Source organism: Lutra lutra, chromosome 6, assembly GCF_902655055.1.
Source record: "Lutra lutra chromosome 6, mLutLut1.2, whole genome shotgun sequence".
In the NCBI taxonomy this organism is placed as follows: domain Eukaryota; kingdom Metazoa; phylum Chordata; class Mammalia; order Carnivora; family Mustelidae; genus Lutra; species Lutra lutra.
The window spans coordinates 19,498,978-19,510,663 of NC_062283.1; positions in this window are offsets into that span (position 1 = coordinate 19,498,978).

Below are 11,686 nucleotides of genomic sequence, written 5' to 3' on the forward strand. Positions count from 1 at the left end.
AATACATCGGAAAAAGCCTAACATAAAGCCCATGTCTATCACTACAGTTTCTTAAGACCGCCCCCCATTTTTGTCCTTCATGTTACTAAGTCAGATTTAAGAGGCCAACTGTGGGTGATTCTTCTGTAATAGATGGGACAGTTTTTATCAGATTAGATCTCACATTTCATTGCCCTTGGGAGCATTTTTAATTTTATAATACAGCCTTTAAATTAGAAACGGTAAACTTATATTTGCACACTGAGACTAGAGGAGTCTAGTCTTGGAAGCTAGTATGTGTGCCATAGAGGCAGACCCAGTCTATGACTTTTCATGCAAACCACTGCCCCAGCAGGGTCTGCTACAAGCATTCCATGTCATGTTTTGCTGCTGCAAATCCCTCCTTCCTCTAACACTTCTCTCTCTGCTCCCAGGACTGCAGGGGGGTGGGGGGGCCGGGAAGCAGGACAGGATAGTAGACGAGAGATGGGCTGCCCAGCCTTTCCTTTCCATCCATTTCCTCCAGTCAGCTTAAGGAAAGGATAAGATAACACCTGCCTACCTCTTTGCCAAATGTGCTCTCTTCCCAGGTCTATCTTGTGAGTATAGGTATCTTTGCATCTGCTAGTCAGTTCTTTATGCAAGGGCCCAGCATTGCTTCCATAGATATTACCCACTGCTATTATATGGCAGGACTGCCTGTCACTAACTTGGATTCTTAGAGGATGACGGTATGACAGAAATGTAAAGACCTGGCTCCCATAAGCAAAAGTTAGATAATGCTCTCGGCACCTAAAACAGAAAAGGTTCATTTCCTTGTAGAAGTGTTGCAGTGTATCTTGGGTCATTTCCGTCAGATACTTCTGTGCCAGAAATGCCCTTCCCTTCTCACTTGATACTCAACTATGTCATGGCCTCCTGAAAGTCAGGTCTATCCTGACCAACCCGTCTCCTACCCCTGATTCTGGCACTTGAGATCATTGTACTATTATAATCATTTATCTCTTCTGTGAGGCTGTTAATTCCTTGAGGGCAGAGACTCTTCCCTTATTATATTCAGCCCCAAAACAATGCCTGGCATGCAACAACAGATGCTCAGCATATGTTTGTTGAAGGACTGTAGTATTCTAAGTCCATTTTGCAGTGACCGAGGAAAGCACAAGGGTGAATTGCAATTAGGTACTGCTGTAAGGGGCAGAAAAACCAAGTAACATTAAAGTGGTTTGTTTTCCTCTCATGTGAAAGAAGATGGTCCACAACTGGTATTAGGCATCCAGCGCCCATCCTTCTGCTTCTCCGTACTGAACAAGTCGTTTCTTTTCTCAAGTTCAATTTAAAGTCCAAGATGGCAACCAGGGCCCCAGACATCAGGTCTGTGATCAAAACCCAGAGAAGGAGAAAGAAAGGAAGGGCAAAAAGACTTTCCCCAGCTGAGTCAACCGAAGGGCCTTTCCTGGAAGTCCTTTTCAGCACTATCTGTTTATATCTCTGGCCATCCCAGCTGGGATGAAGGCCAGAAACATAGTTCTTTGGCCCACACATTGTCATCCAGAATAAAATTGGTGCTCTGTCAATGATGAAGGAAAAATGGCATACTAGATAGGCATTCGGTATCTTTGTCACAAAAAGTAGTATTTAAATGGGAAAATACCTTCTGAATACCAAATAATTTGTAAAAGAATTTTTATTAGTAAACTGTTGATACTCCATGGATCATCAGTTTGCAAAGAATTAGAATAACGTAAATACTTTTCACTGACCACAATTTCCGTGATTCAGAAGCTATTTTAGAATTCTGTAGTACTCATGAATTATCAGGAAAATCTATTGTGCTTTTAATAACAATAATAGCTAACATTTATTGAGCATTTAATATGTATCAGGTAGCATTCTAAGTACTGTGAGTGAATTCACTCCTTTAATTATTACCCTTTTTTTGCAATTAATGAAACCAAGGCACAGATTGGTTAAGGAACTTGGGCAGGATCACACAATCAGTATCAAGGAGCTGGGATTCAGACATGAGTTTGGCTCAGACTTAACCTGTAAACTACCATGTGCCAGTAAGGTTCTCCTTAAATCATTTAGAGAAATTAGTTATTACCAACCTTAGGAGAAAAGCTGCTCTAAGCATTGGATAAAACAAATGAGTACATAACTTCAGGAATAAATGAGATACTTACACACTCTGAATACACTAAATTAAGGAATGAGGAATCTTACATTAGCCTCGCTATATATCAGGAGACCTTGAGGAAGTCAGTGCACATGAAATCCCTCTTACGAAATAGAGATAAAAATTTATGGTCTCATGATTTAATTTGCAATAAATTATATAAGTATAAAAATTACTTGGTACGATGCCTAGCACACAGAAAGTGATCAGAGAACTGCAATGGAAGGTCATAAAATCAAAACACAATTCTATAAACTCAAATCCTTCAACATTCTTAAGCCCCCTTCTGCTGTCCCTGAGGCACCGTGAGCCCATCTGCAACAAGACTGTTGAGCAGAGCATCTCGTGATTTTGGTTAAACATGAATTTGTCTTATGACTTACCAAATTAAAAATCTCTGGTCCTCACATCTTTCAAGCTGTTCAAAACAGGCAGCATTCTATTCATTGTTCTTTGTTTTGTTGTTTTGTTTTCTAAAAGAAAGGTAAGATGACTCTAAAAGAAAGTGGGGCAATCTTTGTGCATTTGTGAATGCCCCTTTATAACCATTTTCTTTCTGATGCTCAGAAGTCTGCATCACTGATCATTCAATAATCCCTCAAATATTTATTTAGAACCTACTATGTGTCAGAAACTGCCTGTCCCTGAGGATGACAATGACATTATAGCTCACATTTACAATCCAATGGTCTGTGACCAATTTCTGAAACGGCACATAAAGTTTGTTTGGGAGGCTCCTGCCACTCAGTGTTGCTTGAAAGTAAATAAAAGCAATCAGATACCATCTACTGAATGCCTACAATGTTGCAGGCTCTGTACCAGGCACTTCACATTCAGGTTATCTCACGTTAATTGAGGACTTAGGTTAGGGGCATAGACAACCCACGTGCAAACCAACACCTCAGTTAAACCATGGCTGAAGTGAATGGGAAGTGTACGGTTTCAGAGGCTGAGGACATAATCTGCCACCATATTACACACCAGGGTTGATTTGACTGCCCTGAGCAGATACATGGCCCTATCTCCTCATTCCACATGCAACTTTCAAGAACAGGTAAAAAATTTGAAATAGAGGAGGAAGGAACATTCTTCAGTCAAGAATCCAGGAATTTTTCATTCATTGCCATGAACACCGGTTTGTTTGGTTTTTTTTTTTTAAAGATTTTTGTTTATTCATTTGACGGACAGAGATCACAAGTAGGCAGAGAGGCAGGCAGAGAGAGAGAGAAGAAAGCAGGCTCCCTGCTGAGCAGAGAGCCCGGTGTGGGGCTCGATCCCAGAACCCTGAGATCATGACCTGAGCCGAAAGCAGAGGCTTAACCCACTGAGCCACCCAGGTGCCCCTGAACACTGGTTTTAAAACAGAAATAATATCAAAGGGTCATTTGCCTTTAGGCACAATTCTATCCAAAGCATCCAAGATGTCATGAAGTATTTTATGAAGTTGTGTGTTTGTAAATCTCAAGTAGCTGCTGTTGCAGTATGGTAGGAGAAGTAACATAGCTTCAGGGATGACACAGTCACCCATCTGTGACCTGGCTTTCTGGTCAAAACTCCACTCCCTCCCCATCCAGATTCGGCAATAAGATTATTGGACTGAGGTTTTTAACAGATACGTGGACATTCTCAACTTTAATCCCTGTTAAACATGGGTCCTCCATTGGCTCTGCCCAGTGAAATCTGAAGCCATAGTTAAACACAATGATAGGCACATAAGGTCTCCTGTGGGATGAAGGCGGGAAGGTAGGGGCAGAATTAATGGCAAGACCACCTACTGCCAGGGCAGCACAAGAGAGCCCTGCTGAAAGTCCTTCCAGAAAAGCCTCAGGATGTGTTGATAAAAATTTAAGCAGATCTATTGTTGGGAAAGAATAGAACTTTATTATAATCAGGTACAGGTACATCACACTGAAAGATCAAATACGCAACCTGTTGACAAGGAGTCAAATTAGAATATTGTGAAGTATAGCTTTTTCATTTATATATTTTTTTCATTTGACTTCATTCCTTTAAAAAAAAAAAAGTCAGATGTTACATGAGCTTTAATATTAATCCAGCTTTGGCAGAGATGTGTGGTTTAATGGATTAGAGCATTTAGCTTTTTACCCTAGAGAGCAATATTTCTTCTTTCTCTCCATAATTAGATAATCTGCTCCTACCCATTACCAGGGCACTAAATTTCAAATTCTCCATACACCTGAGCAGGCTGCTACATATCTGGCCATCTTAATTTTAGTCTTGATTTATTGAAGCTGAATTACATTCCTAACTTCCTGGAGCTCTGGGTGAATTTTATTGCAAAAGCAATGGGGAGAAAGTTACCATCATATATCTCTCTTGCTGGGCAGAGCTTTTAGATACACAAGGGGCTCTATATCCCACTGCTCCATGTCTTGTATGCTGAATTTATAACACTTTGAAGCCCAGCTCTAGGGTTACATAAAGGCATATCAGAGATGAGATGGGGAATTTGATTTTGCAATAATGATTACTTGCTGGAGCCCACATTCCTGCAGGCTCTGCCTTTATTCCCAATACTGCTGGTGAATAAAACTAATTCCAACTGCTACCTGATCTAGCAAAACTCATCTTTCACTTACGAGGGAGGCCCAAAGAAGGTAGACAGGAAGTCAGGAGAATTTGAGATCTTGGCTATTTTTGCTATGTCTCAAGGATTTCTGCTTCCATTATCGTGATTCCTTTAGGAATATTTTCTTTGTGGGGACGATGAAAGCTTTGCATCTTTTCCAGCCTGGTGAGTTAATGTGATGGTTCGTGCGTCCTGTCTCTTCCACTTCAAAGAGACTGGGTCCCTAGGGCTAGCCAATTGTATTATGGATCCTGCAGATTTGGCTTGCCATTCCCGCTGAGTGTCATCTGTCCTAACGGTCTCACGGTGGATAATTTTTGTCCCCCCCCTAACATCATCTGCTTGAGAAATTTGTGCCTGGCAGGCCTGTCTGTCCAAGTTAAACTTGAAATACAGTAGCCACACAACTAATTTGACAAGGCATAGCTCTGAACAAGAAGGCCAGAGGCTTGCTTTGGCCAAGACCACAAACTTCCAGCCATTGGATTACCAATTCCAAAGTTTCTTTGGTGCAGTCCATGAACCAGTCTGTTCACGGAATGTAGGCTATACTTCCTCTACTGTCTCACAGTTCCTGACCTTCTGCAACACACACACACACCCTTATGTTCAAGTCACTTAGAGATTTTTAACCCTCTGGTTGGCCTCATCAGCTTCGTAGTTTCTGACTGCTTTCAAAATTTAACTTGAGCCCTGTTCTTTTGGATAAAAGAACTCTGCAGTTGACTATCTTTGTCAAAAGTTTGGGGAATGCATAACGGGCATCACACTAAAGCAGCGGTTCGAACTTTAGCATGTGTGGTAAATCACCTAGCACTTCTCAAATCACTTGTTGCTTGGCCCCAATCTGAGTTTGTGTGATTCAAGAGGTCCAATGTGGTGACTGTACCATGAGGACCATTGTACTACCCCTGTCCCAAGCTGGGATGACAGTCAGTCATAGACTAGCTATATCACTCAACAGCTGGTACTTTTGTCACATCTTCTGAAGGTGTGACCATTGGGGGTGGGGGGTTGGAGCCTTCTACGTTTTGACTAGTCAGCCCCATCACAGGGCACGGATGCTCTTCGTGGAGACTCTGCAGTTGGATGCCTCATGCTCTCCAAGTGGTGTACCTACAACAGAAGCATTTGTAGGGGCAACAAGAGGATTAAGGACAGGACTGTTTAGTGGCTGCCACCTGGAAGACAGCTGATCTCAAAGCACAGCATGCTACTTCTACCTAAATCTCAAGTCTAGTGTGCCCGGTGCATTGCCGAAATTTCATGAGATTAATATGCAGTGATACTTACCATCTTACCCCAAAAAGACCCTCCAATTTTTTCCTCTCCTTTGCTTTCATTAGTTTCTTCCATTTTTAATTTTTTTCATCTGCTTCATAAATAGGTGAAACAAAAGGCAATAAACAGTAATGTCAACAGAAAATGTGCCAGAGGAAATCTCAGGAAGCAGATATGATAAAAAGCAAAATAAATTTAGGAAGTCCCTTCCCCCAGTTATGTTTATCCTTGATAGGCTTATACCAAGGAATGAATTTCAGTTTTGTTCTCAGTATGTTTATAAGTAAGTGCTCATTTTATTTCTATTTTTTAATTTTCATACGCTTCTATATGGATGTAGCAGAACTTTCAAGCAGAACTTGAAGTCAGAGCTTTACTTCTACTAGATTGACATTATTTCCATGACTTAGATGTCTTAACTCTCAAAAAGCACAAGAACTGGAAAAATCCCTTTACAATTCCATGGTTGAAAAGTGTCTGATATTGAGTCTCTAGAAAATGATCTTGTATGGTGTAATGTGATGGTGAGAACAGCTGTTCTTAAAAACACAGAAGTAGTTAGTGTATGATTCCATGAATGTAATATTTTTTGAAAAGACAGAATTTTAGAAATGGAGGATATATTATAGGGTTGGGTTGGGGATAGAGAAGAAAGTAGGTATGATTACAAAAAGGCCCCATGGGGATCATTGTGGCTTTGAAACTGTTCAACATGTTTACTGAGATGATCGATAGACAAACCTATACATGTGATAAAATTGCAACAGAGCCAGGTGCATCAAGGCCATTCATTGAGCATCTAACTCTTGGTTTCAGCTTAGGTCATGGTCTCAGGGTAGAAATTGAGTCCCACTTGGGGCTCTGTGCTCAGAAGAGAGTCTGCTTGGGATTCTCTCGCTCTCCCTCTGCCCCCACAATCAATCAATCTTTAAAAAAATTGTATAGAGTCAAATACACACATGCACACACACACCATGAATACAAATAAAATGGGAAAGGTGGATAAGATTCCTGGATTGTATCAATTTCAGTATCCTGGTTGTGAGGTTACCATTTGCAAAATGTTATCCTTGGAGGTAAACAAGGTCAGGTGTGCGAGGAATCTATTATTTCTTGCAACTGTGTGATAATCTATCATTATTTCAAAGTTTCATTTGAGAATACAGAAAATCTCATTGACAGACAACAAGAGAGAACACAAGACTTTTGGCAGGATGACATAGAGTCCAAGGACATGCTCTCAGCAGCCCTAATCCTTGCTGAAGTGCACGGTGCAATGGGGCTATTCTCTGACTCCTTGTTATGGACCTAACCATCCCAGAGAACAACATAAGTCAGTGATATGCAGAACAGATAAAACAGCTAGAACATGTATCTGCAGACTGTAAGCAACAGAATTGTAGAAGAGTAATCATATAGTGATAAATAGAATGGCTTCTCTCTTTTCTCCTTCCCAATCTCCCTTCCCCACTCTCTCCTCACCCGCCATCTACACATAAACACACGCACAGGGACCAAGACTGTTTCTGCCGCATGAAAGTTGGGCAGTCATTTAACTTCTCTGTGCCTCAGCCTCATCTGTAAGATGAGGATAATAATAACAATACCTACTTCAAAGGACTGACGTGAGGGTTAAATACATTAAATGAATTAGTATGTATAGAGCATTTACAACATTATCTGGCATATCATGGGTGCCGTGTAGGTGTTTGTTCAGTTGAAACACAATTCTAACACTGATTACAGGAATTAGCTTAGACCCCACAGGTAATGGACACCATTCCCTATAAGACCAGCCTCCCTTTAGACACCAGGCACAAACTCCAGGCTTCCAAGCCACCCATGTTTCTGACCAGTGGTCTACAGATTTTGGAGGTTCCCACTCTACCTCTTGGGTTCAGTAATTCATTAGAATGGTTCATAGAACTCTGGAAAGTACTGTACTTCTGATTATAGTTTTATTGCAAGGGATACAAATCAGGACCAACCAAATGAGTACATGCATGGGGTGAGATCTGGGAAGGTCCCAAACACAAAGTTTCTGTATCCTCAATATACCTCACCTTCTAGATACATCAGTGGGATATTATCAACTGGGAAACTCACTGGAGCTTCTGTGTCCAGGAGTTTTTTACCGGGGTTTCATTACTTAGGTGTGGATACTTGAATTATTGACCGTGTAATTGAACTCAGTTCCCAGTCCCCCACCAATCCCCAGAGGTCAGACTGTTATTATATGGCTCAAAGTCCCAACCCTCTAATCACCCATTGGTCTACAAGCATGGCCAACACCCATCCCCAAGCCATCTAAGGGCCCTTGAGAGTGACCTGGTTAGCATAAACTCAGACCACCATGAATAACAAAGACACTGCTGTCACTTGAGATATTCCAAAGATTTAGAGGTTATCTCCAAGCAACCAGGAACAAAGATCAGCCCAAGTCTTTATTATAAAACATAATAAACCTCGCTGAATTGAATAGGCAGAAGAGGCAAAGAAAGCATTCCAGGAAGGGAGTGTCTAAAGAGGAGCCAAAGCAATATGCCTGGCATAGTCATGGCACAGTGGAAAGATCCCCGAGCTGATTGGGCTTTGCTACATTGCTAAGGACCAGAGCTACTGTTCTGCTATTTGATAGCTACGATGCCGTCTTATGGGAGCATGTGGATTACTGGAACCCATCGTAAATTCTATCTAGGAGAGGTGGGCATAATTGAAACACACACGATTTAGTGAATTTATTTATTTATCATTTCTCAAAATTTTACTATTTCTCACCAATGTATCATTTCCCCCACAAAATTCATTCTTTCTCACAATACCATGGTCAGATTAGGCAGTTTTCTGACTTCGTGTGGTGTTGATGAGGCCCACTGCAAGTCGTGGGACTGCATTCAAAAAGGCTGATGGCTGGGATGAAAAGAGCCAAGAAGGGCCCCCTCACACATCTGGGGTCTTGTGCTGACTGCTTGCTGTCTCAGCTTTCCCCCACATAGCCTCTCTCTACATGTGATGTCTTATCTTCCAGTACTTCTCCACTTGATGGCCTTACTACAGCAGGACAGCCTGGACTTCCCAACAAGAGAACAAAAGTAAAAATTACCAGGTGTTTCAGGCCCAACACTAGCACAACATTTTTGCCACCATGTTCTATTTGTCCAAGCTATAACAAAGCCAGTCCAGTTTCAAGGCGGGGTGGGGAGGGGACAAACTCCATCTCTTGATGGAAAAAGCAGCATGTTGCATGTGTACATAGGGAGGCAAGGAATCACTGTCGTCATCTTTGGATACTCTACCATGTCCTCTGACCCTCAGATTACTAATCAAGGGGGGTATTTTTTTTTTAAAGATTTTATTTATTTGTCAGAGAGAGAGAGGAGAGCGAGCGAGCACAGGCAGACAGAATGGCAGGCAGAGGCAGAGGGAGAAGCAGGCTCCCCGCCAAGCAAGGAGCCCGATGTGGGACTCGATCCCAGGACGCTGGGATCATGACCTGAGCCGAAGGCAGCTGCTTAACCAACTGAGCCACCCAGGCGTCCCTCAAGGGGGGTATTTTAATAGCTACCCCAACTAGAGGTTGAGGTTCATGAGAAGATTCACGAGAATCTTCCTGAGAAGATTAGGAGACATGGCATAGGATATATGCTAGCATTTTATAGATTGTAGAGTGCTAAAAAAAGTACAAGATTTGGGGCACCTGGGTGGCTCAGTGGGTTAAAAAGCCTCTGCCTTCGGCTCAGGTCATGATCTCAGGGTCCTCGGATCAAGCCCCGCGTCGGGCTTTCTGCTCAGCAGGGAGCCTGTTTCCTCCTCTCTCTCTGCCTGCCTCTCTGCCTACTTGTGATCTTTGTCTGTCAAATAAATAAATAAAAATCTTTTTTTAAATAGTACAAGATTTTTTTAGTGGTGGGTGATAAATGTGGATTGGAAGAATGAGAACAGTTTATACAGGGCTTTAAAAGGAGATAGAGGAAATTATAGTAGTCATAATAACATGTATTGGGCATTTGCTATGCACCAAGCATTGTACTAAGGGCTTTATGGGCATTATCTTCTTTAATCATCACAACCTTACAAACGGATATTTTGCCATTTTACAGTGAAGGAACTGCAGGCAAGTGGCAGAGCCAGAACTTCAATCCAGTTCTGTCTAGTTCCAAAGTCTTAACTACTACTGCACCTAGAATTCTTCTATCACTTATAAGTAATCAGCAGTTGGGTAAGCAGAGATTGCTGCTACCCCAGGACTACCGAAACAGAATTTTTGAATGTGGAACCTACAATCTGCATATTTAACAGCCACACTAATGTGGAAGAAGCATTAACCTCCCTGTACTATAGTGAGACTTTTCAGGTTTTTCAGTATTTCAAAGACACTAAGAAGACACAAGAACGGAAATTTAGGTGCAGAAATTTGCAGGTGCAGAAGAAAGCTTGAGCAAGAAAAGTACTTAGAAGTGGGGAGAAAAATGAAGGGCTTTAAAAATAATTACATTTTCTAGAGGTTGATGCTAAAACTAAGGAAATGAAATTGGGACTAGAAAGGTTACAAAGGTTACAAGCGAGACTACAATTTGCAATTAGCCAAGTGTACATTTCATGCATTAATTCATCTATTTTATGCATCTTTGCCTTTGGGCTTATTTCCTCTGCTAGAAAACCCCAATTTCCATCTTCTCCTCACTCAACCTGACTAATACCTCTTCATTCCTATTCTGAGGACAAATATGTGCCTCCTCTGGAAGTCTTTCCTGGCCGCCTCCCACTTCCAGGTGTCCCACATGTGTACTGTACCTTCCTGCATGCTATCATTTATAGACTTCATATTCTAAACGTTGGGTTATGTTCCTTCTTCAGCACTAGGCTGCAAGACCCTGGAGGGTACAGAAAGAGAGGGACAAGGGGAGACTGGATGATTCTTAGAAAGAACCACTGGATGAACACAAGAGTTGAAGGAGCCACTGCAAAGCGGCACATTGTCCTTAGAGCAAACAAGGACTTGTTGAGATTACAAGATGAACTTTATGAAGTTTAACAAACCACAGCCATTAGATCCCTACAGCTCCAAAGTTGACACTTCATGACCACAATTCAAAGCTGCCTAGCAAACCGGTCCCTTCCGTAATTACATGTATTTTATCTTAGACCATATAACAACCGGTCGAAATTTTGTACATACAAATACCAAGAACACATTTTTTTTCTTCACATGGGCACGAATGAGCCTAAGGGATTCGGGCAAGTTACTTAGCCTTTAACCCTGTTTCTTCATTTGTTAGAAATGATAAAACCGTTTTCCCGAGCTGCTATGATGACCAAACGTGGCAATGCACGTAGAAATGCTTTATAAAATACTGGTGTCAGGTAATAATAGAGATAATATACTTCTACCGCTATTAATAACCTGCGACTGTAACCCCTCTCTCCCAACCTCTCTAAACCAAAATAAATTCCAGGGAGTTCAAGGAGAAATTAACAGAATTTCACGTTAACGTTCCAATTCTGGCAACATCTGCCCTAACCTAGCATGGCGGCATCTGCTTCTTAAAGCCCCCATCTCTGGCTACACTAACGCAACTGCGCGATAAGTAGACTCAGCTTTCCCTACGCCCTTTGATGACGCCCAAAATCCGCGCCCGGAAGGCGGGCAGCGCTGGTCT